The sequence below is a fragment of the Lepus europaeus genome, chromosome 9 (assembly GCF_033115175.1).
Source record: "Lepus europaeus isolate LE1 chromosome 9, mLepTim1.pri, whole genome shotgun sequence".
Classification (NCBI taxonomy): domain Eukaryota; kingdom Metazoa; phylum Chordata; class Mammalia; order Lagomorpha; family Leporidae; genus Lepus; species Lepus europaeus.
In genome coordinates this window covers 83,022,767-83,046,005 of record NC_084835.1, presented here as the reverse complement: position 1 = coordinate 83,046,005, position 23,239 = coordinate 83,022,767, and the positions used below count along the sequence as shown (strand labels likewise).

At 39.6% G+C, this 23,239-nt stretch overlaps 1 protein-coding gene across 17 annotated transcripts in view; it reads right to left on the bottom strand.

Annotated features, from left to right (window-relative positions):
• The window catches only part of DTNA (dystrobrevin alpha), a 303,884-nt gene that overhangs the window by 172,146 nt on the left and 108,499 nt on the right, over window positions 1-23,239 (bottom strand). The window contains exon 1 of one of the 17 annotated variants that reach the window (XM_062201519.1): window positions 9,234-9,303. The exons of the other annotated variants lie outside the window; for them this stretch is intronic. The gene's annotated coding sequence lies outside the window, so the exon portion shown is untranslated. Of the gene's footprint in view, window positions 1-9,233; window positions 9,304-23,239 lie in introns of those variants that run through there. 17 annotated transcript variants of the gene reach the window in all.

Below are 23,239 nucleotides of genomic sequence, written 5' to 3'. Positions count from 1 at the left end.
CCAGTACCATAATAAACTACACTAACTCAATTAAAATATCACATTCTTTTATTATGCTATATTATTTTTACTCTAGTATAAAAGACAATGTGATATACAACGCAATTATGTAGAAAATGGGCCTGTTCAGAAAACCAGAAAACAAAGCCAATTTTTGAGATATAATTCCCCTCACATCAGGGCTTATAAATGGAGCAAATAAACACACAAATAAACACACACACACACATTGTGTTTCTCTGATTCATGATGCCTCTACTTGAAGCCACCTCCACTCTATGACACAGTGCTAGGCACAGTCACGGGTATACAAAGAAGAACAACGTAGTTGTAGCCAAATGGCACTGACACCCACGTGGGCACACTTTAGACACTGTAAAAGTGAATCTTCCGAAGCACTCGTGTGTCCACTCTGACTCTCTGAATATTGAAAGCAAGTGCTCCAGATCCCCACTTCAGTGCCGCTCCATTTATGAAAAAAAAAAAAGTGTTCCTGGACCTGGTAAGAACACAGCAAAGGCTAATAAGCAAGAGGCTAAGTGTCCCAGACTGAACAAGCTGTTCTTTTTCAACAAAGCCTTTTTTTTTTTTTGCCTACGGGTACTCAAGCCATTTCCTGCAGGTGCTGGGCACACAGACAAGCTGCCACCATTTCACTATCATTCAATGCACTAAGGCAGTGATGCATTTAATAGCACTTTAGTGACTTCAAAGACTTAATGAGTCTAAACTGCCACCTGGAAATGATTAGGCACTGGGAGAAGTAACCACGAAAAAAACATTCTTTAAAAGCTCCCGAAAGCTGTTACAAGGGATTCTGGGACTAAGTTTACCATATGCATCGAGTGGTATCCTTTGAGCTCAACTAGTGCAGAAATCAAACTAAGAGTTACTCTCTTCCAGTTATGAGCTATTGAGTTTTTAGGGTTGCAACATGCATCAGTTCTATCTCTCACATAGTCACATATCAGGCCTTTCAAATTCAAGCCAGAACTGGCTTAACATTTCAGCTGGAAACAAGAAAGCTATGTAAATAAAGGAGCCACACCACAAAATTTCTTATCATTACTTTCCCATAAGTGATAGGCTTCTGTACCACTTTGCCACTTGGCCAGAACAATGAAACTCAGAAGACAGCCAGGTCCCAAGGCTGCCTAGTGAAGTCTGAAAATCAACCCCTGCAACGATACTTCGGGGTTCCTGGTTAGATACGTTTTTCTTTTTTCTGATATAGAAATTTACTTCTTCGAGCCAGGCTCCGGTAAAACCTCTCTAGAGTACCTTTCAAGAAAAGAATTTGGAGTGTCAGGTTTAGGGGAGCATGGAACGATGAGAATCTTGGAATTCACAAGTGATCATCATGATCACAAGAGTCCACAGAAATGTCCACACAAGCAAGTCATTGCTCCATGGTACTGTGTGTCGGAAAATGTGTCAAATGTGAATTATTGTTCTTCAAGGTGCACCGATAGCCTGCAGAACAGCCAAGCTCATGGGACCTCTGGATGACAGGGCCTCTAAAGACTTCCTGTGCCTCAGTTGATCCAAACTTCAGAATTAGGCCAATGTTACATGGAGCTGTGTAGGGGCAAGACTGTTTGTGATGGTGAAGAATGAATACAGGACTGGATTTCTCACCTCCACCCAAGAAAAAATGGTGATAACTCTGGATTTACAAATATATCATTAAAGTATGACAAAGGTGTGTGTGTGTGTGTGTGTTTAATATTAATGTTTGTGTGAAACTGAGCTCCTACATAGTGCCTTGGATGCAGATGCTAGATGCCAGCAGGTCCTAGTGGCCCATGATCTCCCAGCCTCCCTCCCTTAGCTTAAAGTTTCCTTGCCTGGCTTTTATGATTGCAAATCAACCTCCTAAGAAAATTAACTCTCAGAATTACGGGGATGGCACGGCTGGTTCTTCAGAGTCCCTAAACACAAGATTCATGAGGTCATCTACCTCTCCTACAGATAACATCTAGATATTTGGTCTTGTCCTGCATGGTTTCTTTTCCAGAAAGCCAAGGTCTCTAGCAAAAAGCAGCTACCACCTGCCTGCAGCCCCCACACTGACTGAAGCCTCACTTTACCATCATCAAAATTCCTTAGACAAAATATCACCAGCCAATCAAAGTAGGACCATAAGCACTGCAGACCAATCAGGAACTTGGATATAACCTATACATGCACCTATTAGTCCCAGCTTCAATCCATAAGAAACTTTAAACCCAACCCTCAGGATGCCTGGGGATTAAATGAAATGTGCCTGGCTCCTTGTTTTCTGCTTTGCAACAAATTCTTTGTTTCACTGCCCTGCTATCAGTAGTTGGCTTATTGTGGCCGCAGAGAGGACCTGGTTTGGGGGGGATTATAGCATTCCTCTGACCAGTTTAGGGGGTTATCTATGACATGTGTAAATCCCAATTACACAGAATAACAGTCAGGTGTTTTTTAGTTTAAAAGTTTAAGCTAATTATGCAGCTTTTCTCTGTAACACTGGTCAAGAGTTATTTGCAACAGGATCTTGGAAACTTTCTAGGCAGAGATTTCTGCACTAATCCTTCATAAATGCGCCACTCCTGGCTCTGGGTTCTAAGAACCAGAATGCTTATGGGGCTAACCACGCATAACACCCTGGATATAAGGGGTCTGGGAGAGGGCATCACAAGACTGGCACTTCCACTGTAACGCACTTTGATCTATCAGACATACTAAGTTCCTAACACTGTGAGGGGAGAGACTGTCAGATCAGGACACCAGGGGGAAGAGGGTAGAGCTGGAATGAGGGTGACCAGCAACTCAACTGCAAAAAGGTGTCCAGACTGAGCCTTGTTTTCTTGGTAATCTGGAGTTTTAGTAAACACATGTGCACACACTTGTGTTGAATGAAGTAACTGTTCTATGTAGTTCAATTTCTGAGGTTCTCAGGAGCGTCTCCTCACTAGCTGGGGCTGTGCTGCATGTGTCTTTCTTGGTTCGGATGTGTGCTGCTTTTCCTGCCGCTTGTACTGTACGAGCTAATTTAGTACGCTTGCTGTCTCTAATAGCCTCTGTGGTCAATTAAGATGCTTTCTGGAGAGCAGCAAGGAGAAGCAGGACGGACTTCCCACTGCCTTTAATTTAAAGTCCAGCATCCTTGAAATGGCGTTGCAGGTCCTGAGCCATCTGGCTGAGCATGTATCCTGGCCCACGTCTCTCTGTTCACTCCCTGCATGTTAGTCACAGGTGCCGCAGGGCGTTTTCTTCCTCTGACTCCCGTGCCTGAAATTCTTTTCTGCTCCTGGTGCATATTCTAACTCTCTCAACCACAGAGCAGGCTGTGAAGTAGCATCTCTACATCAGGGCAGCTTTCCTTAATTTCTCTTTCTAGCTCTGTGCTTTCATAATGCCCTCATTATTTTCTCTTATTACTTTAGCACAAATATAGTCATAAATACTTTATGAAGCTCTTGTCTTGGTCTGTCACTCATAGGACTGTCAGTTTCATGAAGGCATGTGCTGCCTGATGTTCATTAACCCTACTATTGCTGGAATGAATGCAATTAAGAGCACTACACTGAGTGCAGGCTGAGCAGGCAGCTCACTTCAGAGGAGGAAGGGTGGAATGGGAAGATCTCTGTGCACGAGAGGTAAGCAAGGCAAGCAATACTCGACAAAAATGTTACTCTAACAGTAAATACACAGGCTGAATCAGAGATGGGAAGAGAATAAAACCTTGGAAGACTTGACTTTGAAAAGCTGGCACTGAGAACTCAGACACATAGCTGTTCCCAAGAATTGGGAGGCTTCCTGTTTCTAAGCAGCCCATGGTTGCACAAACTCTAAGAGGCAGGAACACAGCCTGGAAGCTTCAGCTGGAGCTAAGAGAAACTACTGAATGAGAAAATGAGAGAAATCATTCACTTTGATTCTTATAGCCTCAATAATTTTTAAAAATATGGGGAGATGTGGTGAAGGACAGGGCATCTTGGTTTTTCTGATGCTTTATTTTTTTCATGTTAATGTAATATTAATTAATATAGATTCGATGTAGTTCATAGATACAAATTTAAGGATAGAATTTTTCCTTTCTCCTATTTTCCCTCCCTGCCTCTCCCTTTCTTTCTTCCTTCCTCTTTCCTTTTTTATTCTTTTTAGCTTTTTTTAAAAAATATTTATTTACTTGTTTGAAAGTCAGAGTCACAGAGGGGCAGAGGCAGAGAGAAAGAGGTCTTCCACCCGCTTGTTCACTCCCCTGATGGCTGTAATGGCCAGAGCTGCGCCGATCTGAAATCAGAAGCCAGGAGATTCCTCCAGGTCCCCTACATGGGTGCAGGAGTCCAAGGACTTGAGCCATCTCCCACTGATTTTCCCAGACCATAGCAGAGAGTTGGATCAGAAGAGGAGTAGCCAGGATGTGAACTGGCACTCATATGGGATGCTGGCACTGCAGCAGAGGCTTTACCCACTATGCCACAGTCCGGGTGCCTCTTTTTAGCTTTTGTGATGACATACTTCTATCTATCTATCTATCTATCTAGCTATCTATTTATTTATTTATGACAGAGAGAGAGAGAGACAGAGAGAAAGGTCTTCCTTTTCCGTTGGTTCACCCCAAAATGGCTGCTGTGGCCAGTGCGCTGCACTGATCTGAAGCCAGGAGCCAGGTGCTTCTCCTGGTCTCCCATGTGGGCGCAGGGCCCAAGGACTTGGGCCATCCTCCACTGCCTTCCCGGGCCACAGCAGAGAGCTGGACTGGAAGAGGAGCAACCGGGACAGAACTGGCGCCCCAACCGGGACTAGAACCCAGGGTGCTGGCGCCGCAGGCAGAGGATTAGCCTAGTGAGCTGCGGCGCCGGCCATGATGACATATTTTTAATTAACATTGCAGAGCTTAATTTTCCACTAAATAAAGAATCAACAAGTAAATAGTAAACATACGCTAGTTGAGTACAGAACATCTTAGAAGAAATAGTTAAAATCTCACTTAAGTGAGGTTTCATTGAATACATACACACACACATATATAATTTAAATTTTTAAACTGTATATTGTGAATGTGAATAGTCTTCATAGGTACAACTTGATGTAATTTTCTTAATAAAATGTTACCTAGCTCCTTTTTTTAAAAAGAGATTTTTGTTAGAGTTAGAGTTACAGCCTGAGGGAGAGACACAGAGAAAGATCTTCCATCCCCTGGTTCACTTCTCCCAAAATGGCTGCAATGGGTGGATGTAGGCTGATCCAAAGTCAGGAGCCAAGAGCTTCTTCTCGGTTTCCTACGCAGGTGCAGTGGCCCAAGTATTTGGGCCATCTTCCACTGTTATCCCAGGCCCTAAGCAGAGAGCTGGATAGGAAGAGGAGCAGCCGAGACATGAACTGGTGCCCATACTGGATGCTGGCATCACAAGTGGATGCTTAGCATACCAAACCACAGCGTGGGCCCCAAGCTAGCTCTTTCTTTGATAATTAAGATAATCTATATGAACATCAAAAGTACACAGTTTTGTTTCAGCTAAGGCTCAAATAGTTAATTTTGGGTAACAACATTTTCAAAGAAGTCAAATATCCTTAGAATACTAATGCTTTTGTTACAGAGCTGTTTAAAAGTGAATGTAAATTAATCTTTACTACCTCCCAGTTTTTAATGGAGCTAATTTCTTTGTAAGATGTAGAAGGTGACAAATGTTGCCTTGTGGCACCTTATGCCCTTCCTGACAAAATATGGATGTGTGCAAAGTAGAAGATGAAATTATACAAGGAACAAGAGTTATTATCCATATTTTGTCATTTGTTGAACCAGATAGATGTCTAAATTTTTGAAAATTCACTATTGATTTTTTCAAACAGAACCAGTATACCAGTATACCATTGACTTGGCTGATTCATACAGTTTCTAACAAAAATGTACTATGAATATTTCTTAAATGTTCATAAAATCACTCTTATTATAAATGCACAATTTGCATAACCCAAGAGCATGTGAGCAAATGCCATTTAGTCCCAAGAAGTCCAAGACATTAAAATGGAAGCCTTTAAAGCTGGCCCCATCTCCTCAGTCCTTTCTAGTGATTTCAGAACATGGAATTTGATTCTGTTTATACAATCATCCATTATTTTCTCCTTATCCTTTAATTTAAGATCTATGACAATGAGAATGGAAGTCAATTAAATTCCTCATTTGGTGACAACAGCTTACTATGATACCAGTGAGAAATATATATTCTAAAAATGCTTTGGTGGATTTATTCATATTATTTATGGCTCATATATAATCTACTTTAAAAGATTCTCCTATTGGCCGGCACCACGGCTCAATAGGCTAATCCTCCACCTGTGCGCCGGCACACCAGGTTCTAGTCCCGGTTGGGGTGCCAGATTCTGTCCCGGTTGCCCCTCTTCCATGCCAGCCCTCTGCTGTGGCCCGGAAAGGCAGTGGAGGATGGCCCAAGTCCTTGGGCCCTGCACCTGCATGGGAGACCAGGAGAAGCACCTGGCTCCTGCCTTCGGATCAGCGTGGTGCACCGGCTGCAGTGCGCCGGCCGTGGCGGCCATTGGAGGGTGAACCAACGGTAAAGGAAGACCTTTCTCTCTGTCTCTCTCTCTCGCTGTCCACTCTGTCAAAAAAAAAAAAAAGATTCTCCTATAGTTTTTAGACATCAAATCTCTAATAAGTGAAAACAAATGACAAACTACATGAACATGTATGTGCAGTATGCAAATTCTCAATAGAGAAAGTAATATTTCAGAATTTAATGTGGTTTAGTTCTCTAGTAATTATAACTGGTGTTAGCCAAGTTGAATGTACATGGCAAGTTACATTACTGAGTCAGAATTGTTTGAAAGAACTCTTCATGTGCTAGGCATTGGACCAGAATTTCCCCCTTCATGGCATGGTTATCCCCCAGTATATTTGCTATGAAGTTAAATTCTCTATATTGAGCATGATTTTCCCATTGACTTCAATTTTAAAATGAGAAGTAAAAACCAAAGATAGGAAAGTCACAGGCAATAGTGTCTTTGGAGATTACAGGGAGTGAGGATTTTATATGAGATAATAAATGGAGGAGATGGAAATGATGAAGTGACTACATGACTATCTTCTTGAGCACTGTTTTAGTGGCCTTATATAAACAGTGTACCTTGGGTCCAGAGAGCTTTGTCTCTTCCGTGGGGCGTGTTGAGACTTGAGGCAAGGCAATGAAGTAATGCAATAAATTTCCAAGAGCTAAACTAATAAATAAGAACAATAGTAATAAAGTCAATTGCAAAAAGTTCAACTTTATTATGTTCTTTAGTTCTTCTTATGTAATATTCACCCTCTACTCCCAAAGTGCTTAGCATGTACATTTGATAGACTAGCAAATAAAATATATTATTTAGTACAAGAAGATCCATCCCAGTTATTGAGTTTATATGAAATTAAATTCAACTGCATACCTGTATTTTTTCTGGTGTTCTCAACAATATAGCATTTAGAATCAGAATATATTTGTTAGGCAATTAAATTTTCTTGGCTTGAGATTGTAGAAGTCACTTCTCTAGCTTGCTGATTTTTATTTTTGATATGTAATCTTTTATTCAAATAAATTATCTCAACCTGAGACAAGCATCTGAATCATGAGCAGGGAGTTGCTCTGAGGGTTGGAGCAAGGGGACAGAACCAAGCCTTCTCAGGTACCCATCCCTTGCTACTGTTTGAAATTGGTTTCTTTATCTTAGACTTTTCATTTTATATGAGAAAGGGAGGCTCGCAGAGGAAGGTAACTGTAAATCCAGTGTTTTTGCTTTGGATCATGCTGTTTCAGCATATACAGGTGACTTTGCAGTACAGAAATGAGTTATATTTTTAAAGTTAATTTAAAAACATCATTACAGCACATAGCACATTTTGCTATTCAGAAAAATGCTATAACATTAAAGTCATAATATTAGGTGGTCTAAAAAAGTAGCTAAAAATAAAAAATTTACCATGGAAAAAATCCAACTATTTCAAATAAATTTTGCTGTACTGGCCTGAAAAGCTAATAATCTTGGTTTGTGTTAGTGCAACAACATAGTCAGGCAAACAAATATTCTATTCCTTTTTTTTCAGCCTCATGGAGATTTATAACTTTACCATGAATAGGAACAGAACTAAACTAGTGGTGAAAACATAAAACATGGCCAGCGCTGCAGCTCACTTGACTAATCCTCTGTGTGGCGCCAGCACTCCGGGTTCTAGTCCCGGTTGCTCCTCTTCCAGTCCAGCTCTCTGCTGTGGCCCGGGAAGGCAGTGGAGGATGGCCCAGGTCCTTGGGCCCTACACCTGCATGGGAGACCAGGAGGAAGCACCTGGTTCCTGGCTTCAGCACGCCGGCCGTAGCGCCATTTGTGGGGTGAACCAACAGAAAAGGAAGGCCTTTCTCTCTGTCTCTCTCTCTCTCTAACTCTGCCTGTCAAATAAATAAATAAATAAATAAACATAAAACACATGGTAATAAGGAGTGAATAGAGAAATTGAGGCTCTGCTACCTTTTCCAAAATCCTGAAGCACAACTTCCATGAACATCTCGTTCCCAGCATCCTTCATCTGTCCAGTCACTATATTCCATAAAGTTACAACTCTTAAAGAAAAACCTTCCACACATATTATCCCTCCACTTGTCCATTCATCTATTCATTAATGAAATAAAGAGTTAAATATGTGGGTCATGCACTGTATGAGACAATAGTGACACACAATGTTAAACAAGACAGGAATAGTTTCTGGCCTTAGGGAATTTACAATCCTACTGGGGGAGAAAGACATTAAAGTATGATTACAAAAATAACTCATAATTGTGATAAGTGATACTCAGAGATGTACAGTTACTGCAATCACTGGCTACCTACTGCAGAATCATCATCATCATTTATTATGCACTCACTATGTACCATACATTGTACAAAGAATGTATTGTATGTTTGTGACATCCAAGATTCATAAAAGTCTTAGAAAATAGCCAGGCAGGTGTAAAGATCATGGAAAACTTCTTTTTTTCTATTTATAAATATGTCTATCTTCTGAGGAGGCTACTGGAAGATGCTTTATTTGGCTAACATCTTGATGCATTTGATAGGAAAGTTTGGAACAAGGACAAAAGAGAGCTGAATGTTGCTGCATAATAAGTGGGAAAAAATTTGTTATCCCTCAAAACAATCTTGAGGTATATGTGAGGAGTGAAAAAGGAAGACCGGGGTTTCGAGAGAGGTGACAATGCCTGTTTGCCTACCTTGTCTTAACCAGTCTCTGTCAACCCCCCACCTCCAGGGCAGTTCCTAGGCCCACCAGTGTGAGTAGGTTCTTCGGTGGACACTGGTAAGGAGGTCACATTTTCAGTTGCAATCTCACAGAGCAGGGAAAGAACACAACATGTACATATATTAGAGTCACAAAAATACAAAGTTAGGGGCAGTAACCCTAGGAATTCCCAAGGAAGGGTTCAAACTGGGTAAACCAACTTAACATGAATTTTCCGGGGGTTGGGAAATCAGAGCAACAATTGGGTTATCCAAATGTGATGTATAGTTAGAGGGGTCTCAGACCTAGCTATTGCATAATTACATTTGATTCCAAATCTGACTCCAAGGTCTATCCTCCCCCTACTTTGTCATGCTTCCTCAGTTCTCAACATTTCTTACCTTCTATGGCTCGGGAAGCCTGAGTGTCCAAGGCACAGGCTGGCCATTCTCATTCCAGAGTCCCCAGCAATGTATTCTGCATTAATGCTTCAAGTTCAAACCACTTTTGCATATATTACTTAATGTCTGGAATTTTACTTCTGAATGCAGGATCAAATAAATTGTGCTAAATAAATCCTAAGGCATTGTCAGTGATTTAGGCTATGAATTACTCATCCCATAGTTCCTCTTTATCTACTAAGTGCAGCTTTGCCAAGCACTGAAAATCAGTAGGGAGCAAATGCAAAACTTGCATTTGTTATGCTGTGGACAGACTTCAAGAGTAACTTGTCCATCCAGAGGCTTTGGAAAGAAAACTGGGGACATAATGTTCTGGTTAAATCAAATGCCTACTTTTATTTTTGGAAATATTCCTTGGAACTGTGGAGAGATGAGTTTTTTTTCTTTTCTCAAGCAGAACCAAGGACAGGAAACAAGAAGGTTAAGCAAACACAAACCTTGAAGTCCTAAAGCTCTACTAAACTGATTGAGAATGTCCTGGAGGTTTAATCACTGGTAGAGTAAATCCTTGGGAGGTATAAATAACCTTAGGCTCCTTTTAGATTGTGAGCTTTGGTTGAGGAACCGCTAGACCTACAAAGACTATTATTTCTGGTTGCCATTTATGTCTCCCACCTTGAATTTCCCATCTTCCATCTTTTCTTTGTCTCCCAATATAGGCTGTGTTTACTGTTACATCTTCTAGACAGTCTAATATGCTGTTGGAAATACTACTTGCATGCAACATATGGAATGTGCCATAACACTTTCAAAACGATTAAAAATTTAAATGTGAAATTCTTTTACTTTATTTGAATATTATACCTGATTTTTTAGCGCATGGAAAACATCCAACATTTAACCTATGGCACACATTCTGACATTCTATTCCCTTTGCTCTTATCAAACCAGTGTTCATTCTCAGGGAGATAGCAGTAACCTGTCACCTAGTTGTTTCATTTGGAAGGTTTTAAAACTTTGGTTTTCCTCTTGCCATTTCACACATACAGTATGTCTTTCTATTCTTTGATTGCAGGTGAAACAGCCACAAGAGCTTAAGAAATGCAAAGGTTTTTAAGAGGAGGTTTGGCTATGGAGTCAAAGATACCTTAGTTAGAAATCTCCTTGTTGCCATGTACCACAACAAAAATGGATATAATAATTCACCTTATGACATTCCATAGGACTGAATGAGATGATTTTGTCAAATGTTGGTTATTGTACCGTACTTTTATTGTTGACATCTCTCATACTCCCCCTTCCAATATTCCATTCCCTTCCTTTTTCTTCTTTTTTTGTGGTCTATATGTGACTGCTGACTGCTGTGTGGCTGACTTTGTTTTTTTTTTTTCTTTTTTGTTTTTTTGTAAGACAGTGAGAGAGAGAGAAAGGTCTTCCTTCCGCTGGTTCACCCACCAAATGGCCACTACGGCTGGTGCGCTGTGCCGATTTGAAGCCAGGAGCCAGGAGCCAGGAGCTTCCTCCTGGTCTCCCATGCGGGTGCAGGGCCCAAGGACCTGGGACATTCTCCACTGCACTCCCGGGCCACAGCAGAGAGCTGGACTGGAAGAGGAGCAACCGGGACAGAATCTGGTGCCCCAACTGGGACTAAAATCTGGGGTGCTGGTGCTGCAGGTGGAGGATTAGCCAAGTGAGCTGCAGTGCTGGCCAAGGTGACTTTGTTTTACTTCAAACACAGAGGTGGACAACTACTCACTCCTGGGAAATGGAAAATCCCATGCCTTTGAGCAATACACACAGCCCAAGCCATGCTCTGCTGCTTACTGGCCAAGATCTTATTTGGGTTGTTAAGAAAAATCGCCGGCTTGCCATGTGAAGTTGGTGGAGTGTGGTTTTAGTGCGAGTGATAGACATTCTACCTTCTGCTTGGAAAGCCCCTGTCCAGGAGCTAGGGGGAGACATAAGATATGAGAGTAGGAGTCACTGTGAATGAAGCTAAGCAGAAACAAGCAAAGCCTACAAAAGGGGAAAGATAGAGCTTTGGAGATGTCTTAGGGTTTCTGGATGTAAAGAAGTATGATACCAACTGTTTCTGGCTTCTTGTTATTCACATAAGTCAAGTCAATTTCTCCTTTTTAAACTGGTTAGAGTGATATTTCTCAAACTTGTAGCTACTATAATTCCCTTCTGTTCTCTTGTATCATGTTTCACAAATTAGAGAAGTCTTTGTTTTTTTCATACTTTCTTAAATATTGATTTTCCCTGATCCTATATTTAGAAAAGTTCCAAAAATTATACAAGATAAAAACCATACCAGTAACTTTTTTATTAACAGTAATTTTGTCTGTTTTCTATACATAGCTGCATTCAAATTCAGTATTCAATTTCAAATAACTTTTTCAACTAATTGATATCATAGCACTGCAAAGTAATACCTATCAAGTGAAGAAAATTTAGGAAAACACAAGAAAGTAAATACGGAAAAATTAACTTATTACCTTATTACTTATAGATAATAAACATCTTGCTTTATTAATAAAATAAAGAAAAAGAAGAACTTTTTCTGCTTATCTCCTTCAATATCAGGATTAGATGGTTTGTGTTTTTAGGAAAAGCATATTCTCTCTCTTATTTCTTTCATAAGACATTTAAAATAGTTTCCATCATGCAGAGGTACTGTAATTTATATAACCTGCCATCAATCACTGGGTATTTACTTAATTTTAAAATTTTTCATATTTGAAATAATACTATGATAAATATTTGTTAATAAAGTTTTGGACAAAAGTATTCCTAAAATTAGAATTACTGGGTCAATGATTAAATTTAAAATTAAAAATGTGATCAATTAAAATATTAATATTATCAGTTAAAATACTATCAACCTGTTCTCCAGAAAAATGGTAGTAATTCTGACTTCTACCATTAATTTATGCTATGCTTAGTAAATACTTCTTCAGCAGCTGCACTGGATTTCTTAGCTATGGAATGCCTTTAGTTACTCATCTTTCTACCATAAGACATTTAGTTATTTCTATTTTTCAGGTATAAATAATGACATAAAAATATCCCCTGTACATAAATCTTGCATTTATTTCACATTATTTCTTCAAGAAGTTTCCAAAAATAGGTTTTTTTTATTAAAGGTTACAATTATTTTCCAGTCACTCTTACATAAAATATGCTAAATTGCTTTCCAGAATTACTGTATTAATTTATATTTCCACCAACAAAGTATGAGGATAGGGTAGATGTTATGGCACAGTGGGTTAAACTGCTGCATATCAACGTGTTAAGGTTAGAGTCCTGCCTCTGCTTCTAATACAGCTTCTTGCTAATGTACACCCTGGGAGGCAGAAAGTGACTGCTTAAATACTTGGCTCTCAACTAGCCACATGGGAGACCTGGATGAAGTTCCTGCCTTCTGGTTTTGACTTACTGTAGCCTAGGATGTTGCAGGCATTTGGGGAACGAATCAGGAGATGAAAAGTGTCTCTGTCTCTTTCTCTCGGTGATGATCTGCCTTTAAAATACACAAAAATAATAAAAATAATAATAAAACCCATAGGTCTGGCACTGTGGCGCAGGTTAAGCTTCTGCCTGTGGCACTGGAATTCCATAAGCATGCCAATTCAAGTCCCGACTGTTCCAGTTCCTATCCAGCTCCTTGCTATGGCCTGGAAAAGCAGTTGAAGGTGGACCAAGAGCTTGGGCCCCTGAACCCGCGTGGGAGACCTGGAAGAAGCTCCTGGCTCGTGGCTTTGGATTGGCCCAGCTCCAGCCATTGTGGCCATTTGGGGAGTGAACCAGCAGATGGAGGATTTTTCTCTCTTTCTGTCTTTGCCTCTGCCTCTCTGGAACTCTGCTTTTCAAGTAAATAAATACATCTTTTAAAAAAAAAAAAAACAAAAAACCTTTCCTTTCACAGATCACTTGTAATTCCCCAGGTATTTACTAAAAAGAAAAGAAACTATGTATTCATTAAAAAATTTTTGATGAATATTCATAGTGGCTTCATTTCTAGTAGTCAAAAACTGGACACAATTCCAATGTCCGTCCACAGATAAATGGATAAAAAATAAAGTAACAAAAATGAACATGTGATTATTACTGATATAGGCAATAACATTGAAGAATCATAGAATTACACCGAGTGAAAGAAACCAGACACAAAAAAGTATAACACATATGATTTCATTGACCTAAATTTCAGAAAATGCAAACTAATCCTCATTGGTTGGAAGCAGATGGGCAGTTGCTTAGGAATGATGGGGGGAGAGTTTCTAGGGAGACTGAAGAAATTTTGAGGGATTAGGGTTATGTTCATTTTCTTGATTCTAGAGAGAGCTAAGAGTTTGCCCACCATATCAAAGCATATTAATGCATGAACTTTAAATAGTGTAGTTTATTGCAATCATAGTGTATTAAAGCTGTTTTCCAATCCTATTTTCATTAATTTTAATAGTTCGATTTATTGTAAATATTTAATCTAGCTGAAATTTATTTTGCAGTATGAATAAAGATGTTTTCTTTCATAATACTGTGTACTACATCATATAATTCTAATCTTCTGTACTGATATGTACCGCCTTCTCTAGTGTATGTACCATATGTTAGAGTTTGTTTACACTCCAGAGTTTTGTCTATATTATCTTCTTTAATTACAGTTTAACTTCACTCTAATAATAGACTTATAGTGTATTTAGTATTTGGTAAGATAAATTACCCTTTATTTTAGTATCTTTTTCTTGTCTAGCCCTAGTTTTGAGCCAAAGAATGCCAGATTTTTGCATTACCATCAGAAGAGACTATTAAAACCCAGAAGGTGGATTATTTTAGTATTTATTCACTTTTTATTTATCTGAAAGGCAGAGTGAGACAAGGAGAGAGAAGAGAGGGAGAAAGAGAGGGAGAAGGAGAGGGCAAAGGAGAGGTGGGGGAGGAAGACACACACACACACACACAGATTTTCCATATACTAGGTTACTCTACTAATGCCTGCAGCAGTCTGGGCAGAGTCAGGCTGAAGCCAGAAGTCAGGAACATAATCAGGGTCTCTCCCAAGGGCAGCAGGGGCTCAAGCACGTGAGCCATCTCTGCGGCCTCACAGGTGCATTAGTAGGAAGCTGGATCAGAAGGCAGAGTCCAGACTTGACACCAAGCACTAGATATGGGATGCGGGTGACCCATGCAGTGGCTTAACCTGATGAAGCACATCACTTGCCAGAGAATTCTCTTACTAGAATTTTAAATACCAGTTACAAATGTTGAAACTGTATATTATGTGGTGTTTACATGGATATGGAAGGCAGAGTAGTTCTGAATCTCATAATAATTTTCTTTTACTGGTTTTTCATTGGTATAAAATATCTGCTCTATTGTCTTCTGTTTTTGCCCATTTGAGCTATTTTAAGTCCGCTCAATTAGATATTAGATTTTTTCTAAAATTACAAGGAAGTGCTTCACTTTTTTTTTTCACATTAGTTCCCCACACTGGGAATCATAATTACTATTTCTTTCTATTCCCAAATAAACAATGTTTTCATTAAATGAGCAGGAAGCAGAATGAGGAATGCAAAGAGACAATAATCAAGCATTAACACTTATTAAGTACCTATGGTGTACATAAGCTAACTTGAAAGTATTTTGAAACAGAGGATTTAAGCTGACCAACATAAATCAATTTATCTACAGATAAACAGCTATCACTGAGAAAACTTTTATTTTTTATTTTTTAAGATTTATTTATTTATTTGAAAGGCAGAGTTACAGAGAGAGAGAGGCAGAGAAAGAGAGAGGTCTTCCATCCACTGGTTCACTCCCAACTGGCCCCAACAGCTAGAGCTGGGCTGATCAGAAGCTAGGACCCAGGAGCCTCCTTCCATCCTCCCATGTGGGTGCAGGGGCCCAAGGACTTGGGCTGTCTTCCATTGCCTTCCCAGACCACAGCAGAGAGCTGGATCAGAAGTGGAGTGGCTGGGAATAGAATCAGTGCCCACATCGGGTGCAAGCACCACAGGCAGTAGCTCTACGGGCTATGTCACAGGGCTGGCTCCAGAGAAAACGTTAAAGGTAGGTGCTGAGTGAAGCAGCGTGTGTTAGTAAGTCAGTGAATTAAACTCCATGCTGTGCCAGCTAACCCTGTGCCTCTAAGAAAATCACTGAGCTTGATTTTCTTCATCTTAGAAAGGATATGATGCTGTCATTAACCTTCCAGGATGGTAGGAAATTCCAATACAATGTAATCAAAAAGCTTTGGAAACAGTACATCATCATTCAAATGTTAATTATTATGCCTACTTAAACTTGTTACCTCTGCAGATAATAAACTATAGAAAACATGTGCAGGGATTACTATAAAGACTTGTAAATTGCTAACATTACATATTCTCTCATAGTTGAAAGAAACTTTAAATTCATTAAGCAGCCATCTGAGGTGTAGGAGGGCACAGCAGAGGACAAACCACCAGGGATAGATTGCCCACCTCCAGGCCCCACAGCACGCCTTACCCCGTAGCATGCCAGGCCTGCGGATCCCTCTACTCTCTCTTCCTCTCCTCTAACTGGGGTGGTGGGCCAGGCGTACTTGTTCAGTAACATTAGCTAAAATCCTCTGAATTCCCAATGACAGATAAACATGAAGGGAGCCATAGGAATCACAGGTGCAGATGAAAGGTGACTGCTGGGCACTCAGACCCCAGGGTATCTCTTGCTCTCTCTCTCCTGCAGTGTCCTGTAGTCTCCTGCAGTCCCCATATTTCTGCCATCCCACGACATGGCATCGTCAAAGCTTCCCTGCTTCAGCTGCCTTAGTCACTGTGCACATCCCACAACAGCACCATCCTTCCCAGGGAAATCCAGCACAGCAGAGGCCTTGTGCTTGCATTGCCTACAACTCATTATTTGCAGTGGTAAAGTATCTCATTTTTATATCTATTGATGTTTTTATTCTAGTTAGATCCCGAATCAACTCATTTTGCCATACAGAGAATGACAATCCATCCATCTATCCATAACCAAGAGACCAGGAGTCAAGTTTGTATCTGACTTTGTTATAGGTTCTGGTTGAGTTTGCCTGGAACCACCTACATGACCTTGGTGACTTGGTCCACCCTCGTGTGATTATGCCTTGGCCAGCCTCTGGCTTGATTCCCTTTCCCGGATGCCAACTGCTCGCTAGCTCCCTAAGGTTATGAAAATGTCAGAGCATTTTATTCCCAACAAGACGGTGATGAACAAATTGACATATTATTCAAATACCAAGTGCAGATGGGGATTTCATTTGCTGTCATTAGTGCCATTAGCCACAGCCATTCTCTGTCAGAAGGTCAGAGTGATGTAGACGTATACAGAGAACACTTCAATGAGACACATTCTTTGAGAGAAAAACTTCAACTATTTCAGCCAGACTGATGGATAGTATTTGGATAGAAAGGAAGGTCCTCTAACTTGTAAGGGGCAGGCTCCTAAACAAAGCTGTATTCACACTGTATGTAAGAGAAATCTAAGGCTGCCTTGTTACTCTTAGAGCAGTGCTGTGTAGAACGACATAAATACCGGAAAGTCTCCTCCGTCTGATCACATAATAATGACTGCTAGCATTTTGAAGGGCTTACTATCTGGCAGGCACTTTAGCAAGTATCATTTCTTTGCATATAATAAGCTTTACATAGATTAAGAGCATAGTGGGAGGGTTTACTAGCTCACAGTGCTCCCTCTTATTAACTGGATGCCTTTGGGGAGATTATTTAACCTCTGACTTTAATTTCTTCATCTGCAAAATGAAGATGATAACCGCACCAGACTTGTGAGGTAGTTGGGAGGATTCATGGAGAGATGATAACTACTTATACTTACTTAGTGGTTTACAAGTGCTAGGTACTGTTCTCTAAATGAGGATCAGCTCATTTAAATGAGTTACACAAAAGGTACTTAACACTGTACCTGGCACTTAGAAAGTGGCCCACTGCACTATATCTGAGAACTCATGGGTCTCACGTTAGGGGCTTCTGTGTGTCCTCCTGTATGTTTGGGTTTCCTAGTGCCATCCAACATGTGGGGAAGAATTTTGTGATCAGCCCATCACTCAAAAGCCTGCTCCTCCAGCTCAGCCCCTTCACCTTGAGGTCCTCCTCACCTGCAAGCTAATGCCCGCACTCTGAGACACCTTTCTCTCCCTTTCAGCTCTTGATTATCAAGACCACCCTCTACCTCCTCTTTTTTTTTTTTTTTTTTATTTCCTCAGCGCTCCTCTTTAGAAGAAATTAAAAGTAACTTTTTGGAAAACTGGGGGCTCTGATACTTGAAGTAACAATTTTTATTATCTTCCAACCCATAAAGAAACCTGGATATAAGAGCGTACTTCAAATATTTCATGGAAAAAATTAAAAGTCAAGTCTATTTTGGTGCAAAATTTTTGTGAAATTCATGCATAGTTTTAAAATATTATTTACTTATTTATTTCAAAAGATAGCAAGACAGAATGAGAGAGAGAGAGAGACAAAGATAGAGCTTCCATCTACTGGTTCACTTCCCAAATGCCCACAACAGCCAGGGTAGAGCCAGCCCCAAGCTGGGAGCTGGTAATTCAATCCAGACCTCCCACAAGGGGGCAGGGACCCAAGAACTTGAGCCATTACCTGCTGCCTCCCAGCTTGCACATTAGCAGGAAGCTGGAATTGGAAGCAGAGCCAGGTCTTGAACCCACGCACACCGATATGGGATATAGGTATGATGAGCAGCCTCTTAACTGCTGAACCAAACACCTGCCTGTATAAATGGCTTTTTATAAAATGAATTTTAAATGAACATTTTGAAGAATCCTATACTTCCAAAAAGGAAAAAAAAATCACCTAAATGGGGCAATGGCAGAAGAATATGACATATCTAAGTAAGAAATTCAATTCGAAGGCTGCTTCCACAATGATAAAAAGAACTTTTTTTTTTTTTTGCTTCACTAAATGACCTGTAACTATATACTTTAGTTCTTGGGTATAGGAAAGGAAATTAAATCACTATTTGGGGCTGGCACTGTAGCATAGCATAGTGGTTAAAGCTGCTGCCTGTCATGCCAGCTTCCCATATGGGTGCCAGTTTGAGTCCTGGCTGTTCCACTCTTGATCCAGCTCTCTGCTATGGCCTGGGAGAGCAGTAGGAGATGGCCCAAGTCCTTGAGCCACTCACCCTCATGGGAGATCTGGAAGAAGTTCCTGGCTCCTGGCTTCGGATTGGCACAGCTTTGGCCTTTGTGGCCATCCGGGGAGTGAACCAGCAGATGGAAGACTCTCTCTCTTTCTGCCTCTGCCTCTTTATAACTCTGCCTTTCAAATAAATAAATATATCTTTTTAAAAAAGCCAAAGTTGAAGGACATTAAGTTTTAAAGAAAGTGAAAATTTCAGAGTTGTCCCCTCAGTTATCTATATCTCTAAACAATATTGTGTTGGGACTCACATCTCAGGAACATAGAAGACAGAGTGACCCTTGTTTCCAACAGGTTGACTCAGTGGGCTAGTCTTGTTGGAAGAAAAGCTTGCATGTCATAAGGTATGTTCACTTCCCTTGCTGTAGTGCTTCATGCAACAACTGGCAAGCATCAGGGAGGCTTTTCTACTAGACTTATTGTGAGTACTGGCAACTGACAAACATCTCTCAAATCTTCAGTCCCTAAGCTGAGTGCTCGACTCATCTGTGTTATGACTGCAGCACTAATTTCTGTACTCACTTCTGTTCCAAATGGCCTTTCTTTGGTAATATTCTATGCTGTGACCACTGTTAATTTCCTCAAATGCATATAGATTCAGAAAGTATTCAGGATAAGCTAGGTTAAAGTCCCTGGAAGAGCTGAAAAGAACATTCAATAGAAGTGGAGACCCTGCATGGTTGACAGGGCTGTCTCTGACATCCCAGCTCTGCACTTATTGGCAGTGCAGTTGTCTTTTTAACAGAATTAATACATGAAGAATGCTTGGACTAGTGTCAGGTGATCAGTACATGCTTAATGTGGTTCTGCTGCTGATGACCTGGTCTCTAAATCTTTCCATGTTCTGGCATTTGCAGATATTTTAAAAATAGTGAGCTTCTTTCCCATTGATTTATGAGACCTTATGTTATATTATGGATGTTCATTTTTTCATACATGTTGCAAATATTGTGTCTAGATTGTTGTTTTTTAATCTTGCATATAGCATTTTCCAGAAGTAATAGGTTCCCATGTAACAGTTTCTTTTTGGCCTCTGCCTGTGAGGGCATGATTTTCTACCCAAAGTTCTGGATTTTCTTCTACTTTTGGTGATTTGCATTTTGTATTGGAATTATCAATCTATCTAGTATTTTCTTTCATGTGAGGGATTGGTAGAGGAAAAGGATTGTTCAGAATATATGTTTTTCACCAAACACAGGTTCAAACAAAATATTGTTGATTATTTTAAACGAATAAAATTTTTAAAAATTGAAAAAATTGAAAAAGCATCAATAATGAACATTTCATAATGTACATGCCAGAGTGAGGAATTGTTATAATCCTATCATTATAGACTAAATAAAGCTAATATTATCAGTAAAGTAAAGTCAGTTGGTTGCTCTTTTGTATACCAAAGATATGATAAAATTTTCATTCCTCAAAATAAGTTTACTTTTACTATCAGATACTGGCTCATACATTGTACATTTCTTGATAACTTCAATCATTTTAGATGAAAGCCTCTACTGTTTTTTGAACAAAGCCAACACATTTTATAATAAGGTCTGATAAGAACATAACAAGCACATCTATTGTTAGTGACTTACAAATGCTATTATTGGAATTAATAAAGTATGGGAGTTAATTTCTGAGAGCCATATAATCCATTAGAAACTTCCACTTTCCTTCTGAAAACATTGACCTTTTAGTAGATAGAGAGCCAAGAGATTTCTACTGTCTATCTTAGTCTCCTAATTAATTATTATCGTCAATGTCATTATCATCATCATGATTGTAGTAAAAATTTTTTCATTTTAAAACTTTAGGCCGGCGCCGCGGCTCACTAGGCTAATCCTCCGCCTTGCGGCGCCGGCACACCAGGTTCTAGTCCCGGTCGGGGCACCGATCCTGTCCCGGTTGCCCCTCTTCCAGGCCAGCTCTCTGCTGTGGCCAGGGAGCGCAGTGGAGGATGGCCCAAGTCCTTGGGCCCTGCACCACATGGGAGACCAGGATAAGTACCTGGCTCCTGCCATCGGATCAGCGCGGTGCGCCGGCCGCAGTGCGCCAACCGCGGCGGCCATTGGAGGGTGAACCAACGGCAAAAAGGAAGACCTTTCTCTCTGTCTCTCTCTCACTGTCCACTCTGCCTGTCAAAAAAGAAAAATTAAAAAAAATTTAAAAAAATAAAAAAAAACTTTAAAAAGTTTTAAAAAAGAGAGTCTACTCCTTTTCATACAAAATTTACATGATTAATAATAAAATCAACTTTAATGAAATTAGTTCAAAAATAACACTAAGAAGGTAATATCTAACTGGACATTAAATCACCAATCATTGGCCTAGTCGTCATTTACTTTTAAACTGTTTTCTTGTAATATAAAACTTATTAATTTCCTGTAAAAGTCTCTATTAGTCGATACAATTCTTCATTACGACTCTACAAAAATCTATCTCTTTAATAGAGGTAAATGTTTGCAAATAATTAGCCCTTTGGGAGTCTAGGGAGCGCTAAAGCTAAAACGTTAATAAGCACTACCAATCAAAATCAACAACAAATTGGTTTTAAACAAGTATTGTCAAAAACATCACTTAATGTGAAGATACTGGCAAAATGTTTAATTTAAAGTAAGTACACAAAAAGTAAATGTTGCTTGTTAAGAATACAGGTACTGAAATAGCTCTAAAAAGGAGTTTCTATCTTATGACTTCACAGTTACAGTAGCTCCATAAATGCATGTGTGTGGCCTACTGTCAGGTGAACAGAGACCTCAGCAATTTGGGAATATACTGCGTTTTGCACACCTCTGCTCTAATGTCTAAGCTGTCTGTTATTTTGGCTACAGTAAGGAATGAAAGAAATTTACCTATAGAATGTATACATAACCTTTTAAATATTAATTTTTATAATACTACCATTATATAATACCAATTCAATTAATAGAAAGGAACTATGTATGCCTTATCATGTATTTAAAATATGTAATCGTGAATTGATAACATTTTAAAATAATTTAACCTTATTCATGCTATCTTCTCTCTCTTTCTCTGATATATAGAGATTCAACCCCTTTCTGCACTGAAGGCAAAGAAGCAAACTTTGGTAAGAGATCATTTACATTTTTGTCTTACTTTTTGTCTATCTTTTTTTTCTTGTGCCCTCTGATTCTTTCTCTTTTTTTTATCTTTCTCTTAGTTTTTAATAACAGACTACTTTCCACGTCAGATATCATTAAGTTTTTAAAATTTTAAACTTTAAAATATTTTACCAGGCACTATTTTCAATCAATTTTGGGGAAATTCCAAAAGAATAAGTAATAACAAGTTATGCTTTTGAAAATGTTTTATGCTTTGAAGGACATACAGCTCATTCTACATTCAACACTACAAAGAGAAAAACAAAAGTATGAATTCAGATACAACCATGGCATTTTACAAATGTTAGGTGTTACAAGGCTTCTGGTATTTGTTATCATGGACACAGCTCTTTTTATCTGAAATCATGGAAAAACTGTCTCGAGTAATGATTATAACTCCAAGTTTAACCTAGAAGATGGTTTGGACATGAGAAAACTAGAGACTAGGGAAACAGCAATAAAGACCAAAGCTTAAACAGCACAACAAAATCTAAGATTCCCTTTTTGAAGAAAGCATGGTATATAACCAACTTGGGATAATTTACTGCTTTTAGCCTCATCAGTGCCAACTGGTGGCATACAATTGACCTGAGCCCACCAAGAAAGTATGTTGATAAGATTTTCTGACCTGATAGCCCTGCAGGTCCACAGCAAGTACACTAGAATAACCGTGAGGCTTTGCCACTATTAGATTTTGACTCGAAAAGCTGCAGAAAACTCTGTTTTCAGAGGGGAGAGTTGGCTGAAAATTAAGGTAAATCCTAGCATCTTGAGAGAAAGTCAAACATCAAGCATCAGTAGACAACAGGAACAAGAAGTCAAAATAAGTTATTCAGAAAGACATTTCCCTCGTCTTCTTTGACTTGCTCTGTGTGCTTCAAAGCCTCACCCTTTCATGCAAGCTGCCAGGGTGCTATGTAAACACCGCTGGAGGAGGCCCCTGAGCTCTGGGAACTGATGCCTCACCAGGCTGCACGGAGTTGTTTACATTCGGATCTTACAGCCTCTAAGCCAACGAGTTCATTCTGCACTCACCCATCTTGTGTTTATTTCTATTTTTAAATTCTCTAATACACTTAACAGCCACAATGTTGAAAAGAATAGAATACTCCTAGAAATACAGGCTGTTGGAAAAATAATATATTAAATGGAATTATTCAAGCCGGAGGAAGCTGGCAGTAATATGAAGTTAGGGGGGAGCCCACATTCAATAAACAAAATACCCTACAGGAGAACTTTGTTTTACTGCTTAATTTAGTATGAGGGACAAATAGCTTTGGACTA